The sequence below is a fragment of the Microtus ochrogaster genome, chromosome 17, assembly GCF_000317375.1.
Source record: "Microtus ochrogaster isolate Prairie Vole_2 chromosome 17, MicOch1.0, whole genome shotgun sequence".
In the NCBI taxonomy this organism is placed as follows: domain Eukaryota; kingdom Metazoa; phylum Chordata; class Mammalia; order Rodentia; family Cricetidae; genus Microtus; species Microtus ochrogaster.
Genome location: NC_022019.1, coordinates 25,167,613 through 25,174,975, shown reverse-complemented (window position 1 = coordinate 25,174,975; position 7,363 = coordinate 25,167,613).

Genomic DNA, 7,363 nt, shown 5'->3' with positions numbered 1-7,363 from the left:
GGCTAAGGGAACAGTTGGTACAAGGACCTGAGATAGAGAGAGAGAGAGAGAGAGAGAGAGAGAGAATTGAAAATGTGGGGAGACTATGATCAAAGTCTGCCCCAATGGGGAATTTTCTCCAGCAAGTTTCCATTATTTAAAATTGTCCTAACTTCCGGAAACGGCACCACCCATATGGAGCCAAGTGTTTGCACACATAAGCATCTGGGGAAATATTTTTTCTTCAAACCATCCCACCAGAATAAGCAGAAATATCCCATCTTTTATAATTCTGGAATCTCCAATAGTGATGAAAAGAGAAGTGACTGAAACTCCAGAGACGGGAGAACATCAGAGCTAGGGTGTGATATTGCATGCAATCTCATGAAGGCTCTCTTTGTGAATTTGTACCATAAGCAGGATTTTAGCAGGAGACGGGAAATAACGGTGGTGGGACCTTAACCCCGAGCATATATGGAATAACTACTCTGAATGTACATGCAGCAGTGTATGAAATTATCAGTGCACTCTCATTTTTCCCAAAGATATTTGAGATTCAGGGACCAGTTGAGTGAGAGGATGTACTCAATGTTTAAAACATAAATGATTGTGAAGGAAGCAAATGCAGGCTATTTTCCAAAATTTTCAAATCATACAGACCGACCATATTTTCCACTCGGATTTATATAATCAGCCTCACCTCTCTCCATTTTAAAGGAGAGAGCATGTTGTCTTACACAGTGAGACTATTATGTACCCATTTTAAAATGTCATCTACCATTAAAATAAAGTTACTAATTATACACAAACAATGTTGATAAAATAACAAGAAAAATATAGAGGCTGAGGAGGTAGTGGTCAGTCATTAGAATTATTGCCCTGCAAGCCTGAGGAATATGGTTTAATCTTCAGACTACTAATGAAAAACAGGTTGTGGTAGTGGATGCTTTTAACTCTAGCAACTGGGAGGTAGGCACAGGAGTTTACAATTTATTCATCAGCCAGACTAGCCTGTATAGAGAATCTCAGAACTCACTGAACATCAGTTGCCAGAAAAGAGATATTTAGCTGGTGTTTGGAGAATGATAGTAATAATTCCCATCATTATTCATGTACAACTGCACAGAGGCATAGTACAGTTATACATACATACACACATACACACACACACACACACACACAGAGAGAGAGAGAGAGAGAGAGAGAGAGAGAGAGAGAGAGAGAGAGAGAGAGAGAAGAATGCGGAGGAGAGAAAGAAATATGTACTAAAGTCAGATCCAATCCACAGTGGAATTATCTGTCAAGAATCTAAAAGTTTTTCAAAATCTGAATAGGAAGATCAAAAGAAAATACTGACACTTATGAAAAATAATTAACTATGGAGAAGCATATAAGCTAAACATAAAATAGACAAAATAAAATAGAAATATTTTCTGAGGGGGCTCTATTTTTAAATTTTCGTGTTTTCATTTTATTTTCCCTTTTATTACGTGTAGATCATTAATTTATTTCCCTTTTATTAAATGTAGATTTTTTTGTCATATAATATATCCTGATTACAGTTTCCCCTCCCTCTTCTCAGTTGCTTCCCACCTCCTCTCCCATCACCATTCACTTCCTTTCTGTCTATTATTAGGAAAAAATGGGTTTCTAAGCAGTAACAATGAAGCATAATAAAATATAATATTATAAAACATAAACTATCACATTCAGGTTGAACAAGGCAAATCTATAGAAGAAAAAGAGCCCCAAAACAAGACACACGACTCAGAGACCCACTCATTCAAAAACCCAGGCGTTCCATAAAACTACTAAGCTAAAATCTATAGAATACACACAGAGGACATGATGCAGACTGGCGTAAGTCCTGTGCTTGTTTTCTCAGACTCTGTGAGCTCAGATGAGCTTTATTAGTTGGTTCGGAGGGCCTTGTTCTACTGATGTCCTCCATCCCATCTGTCTCTTGCACTTGTTCTGCCTTCTCTTTCATCATTTTTCTCTGAGCTCTGAGGGAAGGGATTTGATGAAGACACCACACTTAGAACTGCGTGTCCCAAGGATTTTCTTTCTGCATTCTATCTAGCTCTGAGTCTCTTTGTATTATTTCCCATCTGCTGCAGGGGGAAAATATGTCACAATAGCTGAATAAGAAACTGATCTATGAGTACAGTAGATTATCACTGGGAATTATTTTATTGTTACTTTTTTTTACACCAGTAGTCTTTGGTCTTAATATAGGTCTCAGGGATATCTAGTCTTAGGTTCTTGGTCACACAGGCAGTGTAAGGTATAGATTGGGTCTTGTGGCATGGGCCTTATGTCACATCAGACATTGGTTGGTAACTCTCTCAAGCTTTGTGCCACCATTGCCCTAGCTTAATTTACAGGCAGGGGAGAATTTGGATCACAGATTTTGTGGCTGGGTTGAGTCAAACAGGGATTTTAAATTGTCAATAAATAGGAGAGAAGCTTTCAGGGTTGTTTCTCATCAAGGAAACACGCTGCTACAATACTAAAAGTAAGAAAACAGCATGTATTTTACTTACTAAGTAGCTGTTGATGAGTCAGCACAAATGTAGTATTGAAGGCTATGTAACAGTATTTTCAAGTCCAAAATATGAACACCCACTTAGTTCTAAAATTTCCACATTTTTTGTTATATACTCAATACAAAATATTCAAAATGCCCTACTCATCACTTTCAGCATACCGAACCACAAAATGTTCATTCATTGTGGAATTGGTTTATTTCAAAACAATGGCTTATCAAGCTATATAAATATGCTCATAAAAACTATACAATTTGAAATGGGACAATTATCTCCCAATAACTATGAGCACAGAATGCCAGAGTCAACAATTTCATCTACATTAGGTTAAAATAAAAGCAAAGTTGTTGAAGACTTTCTCAGTTGTGTATGGAAGTTAGGAGTTGCAGATAAAACAAAGAAAATGAGGGACTATTAAAAATTTTCTATGTAAATTTTGAGTGTTATGTACTTGTGCTAACTTTTTGGAAGTTAATCAATTGTGTCCTTACAAATTACAGTCTTTTTTTATATTTTAGAAAGAGTTATCTTAAATAAAAAATTATTTTCTTAACAGATAAAATAGTAACTGACCAAAATAAGGTTGATATAAAATAGTCACATCTGTAGTTATACCTTATAAATTCCTTTTATTGAGACAGCATTATAAATTTATTATATGTTTTTGTAAATGACTCAAAATTAATTTGTGCATGGGCAGTTTTTTTAATGTGTGTGTGTTTGTGTATCTGTGTGTTTAGTCTATGTATTTTTTACAGTGAGTGCTATAGTGACACAATTTTATAAAATTATCTCTTGCCCCTCACTAAAAAGACAGAACTTATTTTGTACCTCACAGCTAAGTTCATAATTCACTCAGATAATTTTAGAATATGTAATTTACCTGCTGTTTTATTACATACTCAGTCTACGTTTGAACTGCCATGAAGGGAAGGGTATGACAATTGATGTTACCTGTGTTGGATTTTCCATACATTCAGCAGCTTATAGGTCCTAAACTAATGCATAGCTTTAATCTTAAATTATGTTCTCTTCTATGCACTATGAATAGTAATATCTATGCATAGTAATATCTATGCACTATGCAAACTAATATCTATGTGCTGTAGCAAACACATGTTGAAAACAGTCAATATGTTGAAAGCAAATTTATACAATAAATACCCCCCACAAACGTTCAACAGACCCGTGACTGTGGTCTGACTGTGGTTTACTATTCTGAGTTAGGTGGAAGCTGTGTTATAATCACGTCCCTCATAAATTCTGTTAGATTTCCGTAACATTTCTCTCATCCCCTCTCTTGTAATGATTTTATGCTAATTAGTAAGTATGAAGCAAATTACCCTGTTTGTAAAGCCATAAAGACATAGAGACAATCAAACATAGACAGTTTTGAAGGCCTGGATACATACATCAGATAGAATATAGTTAGGACAGTGATCATAGATGAAAGATATTGTGAGAGTGGCCGAGAGTTCAAATTTGGGTTCGTTCTGGATTAAGACACTCTAGGAGGAGTCTGTGTCTACATTTCTCAATAGAACATGCTTGATTGCTCTCCAAGATTATCTTTAATGTGTTAACAGATGCTTTTGTGTACTCATATGCACATATGCATTTGGAAACTAGAGACTGAATTCAAGTGTTATTCCTCAATTGCTTTCTGTCTTAAAATCAATCTTTCATTGAAACTCATTGACTTAACTAACTTGTTTAGCTAATGAATTTCTGGGGTCTCTTTATCTATTTCTGCACCCCCTCAATGGTTAGAGTAAGAGGCGTGTGTTATCACATCAACTTTTGTTTACAAGGATGAGGGAGATTAGAACTCAAGTTCATATGCTTGTCTTCTAGATGCTCTGCTGACCGATCTATCCTCTTAGGTCCTGAAGAAGTATTTTATTTAAAGTTTCTTCATAGTAGTAGTAGTAGTAGAAGTAATAATTATGTTCTTCAGGGTATCCTGCAATTCACAGAGGTTCACCTGTCTGTGCCTCCTGAGTGACTGGATGCACCATCACCCTGATCAAATAACTCAAAAGCAGGTTTTATACTGTTACATAATCTCTTTCATCAATGTCAAATATACTAAAGGAAAAATATAAAAACTGAACAGATAGCCTAGTGGGTACATGCCTTTACCATGAGTCCTCATGACCTGAACTCTATTAAGGAACTAAGGAAGAAAGAAAAAGGATAGATGATGGAAGGAGATATCTGTTTTTCTCCCAGAGTTGTTGTCTGACCTCAACACATACCATAGAACTGCACACACACACACACACACACACACACACACACACACACACACACAGAGAGAGAGAGAGAGAGAGAGAGAGAGAGAGAGAGAGAGAGAGAGAGAGAATACAGTGTTAACAGTGTTACTTAAAAAGGCCCAAATAAGCAAAAAAAAAAAACAAAACAAAAAAAAAACAAAAAACAAAAAAACAAAACAAAACAAAAAAACCCAAAATAAAAGAAACGAGAAACTTATGCTAAAACAACCCACCCAGTGATAAAAGAATGTTTTCCACTTATAGAAGTGTTTAAATTACTTTGAAACAACTGGCTTGCTTTGGATAGTGTGGAAATCTCTATAAATCTAAAACAAAAGTAACATAGATTATGTTGACATTTTCAAGGAAAATGGGGATAACTTTCATGATCTCAAACGGGGGCTGTTTGTCTTGCAACCTTGTAATGGCAACACTGTTCATAAAAGGTATAATTCAGTCAGTAAGACTTTATTTACAATATCTGGCTTACACTTATATGACCAAACTGGTGTCATAAACACACTTTAAGAAGCTTTATTTTATAAAATAACTCAATCTGCTATTTAAAGCTGAGAATAAAGACACAACACACAGGGAGAAGGCCCATGTTCTATATCTTCTTATCTGTTGAAAGTTATGTCTGGAAGGGAGCACATGCCTTAAGATGTCCACAGAAGCATGTTTATATTCAGAGTGAAGGGTGGATTCCTTATATCTCTGTTAAGCCTTTTGCTGCATAATATGTATGTAACAAAATTTCTATCCATTTGTTATATCATTGTTCTTGTAATTTCTATCCTGTCTGTCTGTTGTTCCTTTCACTTGCCATTTATTTGACTTGAAATCAAAAATGGATGCTTCTCATATAATTGTTATGATTTTTGATTATCTATCAGGTTTCTTGACCTTCAATGTTGTTAGTTGGAGTTAGATTGATTTCTATCATAGCCTAGTGATGAGGAGTGGGTTGTGTGTAGGTTTGCTTGTTGTTTTTTTTGTTTATTTTTTCCCCAAAGCATTTGCTCTTTGTCGATCTGCTGACCTGGGATTACTGCCCAGTTTTAGGCTTTTGAAGGAACGTGTTTATAGTGTACTGTTTGGTATTCCTTCCCAGCCTGTCACTGCAGCAGGAATTGTGCTTCTTCCAACCTGACCAACTGGACAACTGTTGAGCCACATTAACAAGGGAGAAACTAACTTACTGATTCTATTTTTCTTTTGTTTTCAACATTCATTGTACAATTTTAATATAGTATGGGCATTTGAACACTGGATCCACTCTGTATATCACAAAATCCTGTGCTGATTTTCTTATTATTTATGAAAGGATTATGATTGCAATTCTGTGTATGCTTGCATTTCTATGTGGTGCTTTCCACACATGATTACAGATATACACAGAAAATGGGAGGCATTACGTCACTGGATGCTGAGTTATCCCACATGAGTTCTGGGTACAAAACTCATTCCACACACTTCATTGACTGGGTCATTGTCTCACCACTGATTTCCGAGAAAAGTCTGTTTTGAGGACTTCCTTTTAGTTTGGTGGCCTCTGATGAAATCAGCACAGCTTGATCATGATGTGTACTTTTGTGTTTCTTTGCTGCTGATCCAGTGTTTTAGTATTTAATTATTAATTAGATTTATTCATTTATTTTCCATGCAGATCTCAGTTTCCTCTCTCTACTCTCCCCTCCTCTTCTCTCCTTTCATTCCTTCTGCCCCACCTCCTCCGCTGGAATTTTCCATTTATGCCCATTGTGTTTATTAACTATAGTTTTCTTTTTCTTTCCTTCATTTTGTTTTCTCACAATTTGATATGAGGCTAGTTTCATAGAATCATTTAGAAAAGTGCTCTGAAATTGATTGACAAGAATCTGACTTAAATGTTCTTTCAACATCTGGTTTTTTTTAAAAAAAACAAACAAACAAACAAAAACAAAAAACAGCCAACCCAGATACTGGTAACACAAAACTTTATTCTGAGCACTTGGAAGGCAGAGGTAGGCAGATCTCCTACTTCCAGGCCAGCCTGGTGTACAAAGCAAGTTCCAGGACAGTCAGGGTCATTCAAAGGAAGCCTATCTCAACACCCCCCCCCCAAAAAAAAGAAAAAAACAAAAAACAAGAAACAGAACAAAATCAAAAAATCAAATAAAAACAAACAAAAAGCAGTCACCCTGCCTGGTCCTTTGTCATATGGATATTCTCTGTTGACTCAGTTCCATCACATTTGCTAATCTATGGAGATTTTATAGTATTATGCTACAACTGTGTTAGGCTATGTATATAGGAATCCACATTTTGGTTTTTCTGTTTCTTGGTGTGTGGGTCGCTATAATTGCTAACCCTCCTTTGTGCCTCTGAGAGATCAGCGCCCATCTCCCCATTCATATCCCTAATTTTATTTGTATCTTAGCTTGTCTAAAATCGTCATCCTCTATATTTGTCTTTTAAAAACTAGCCAGTTTGGATGTTCACCTTCCTAGACCAGGATGGAGGGGGGAGGACTTTGGACTTTCCACAGGTCAGGGAACCCTGACTGCTCTTCAGACT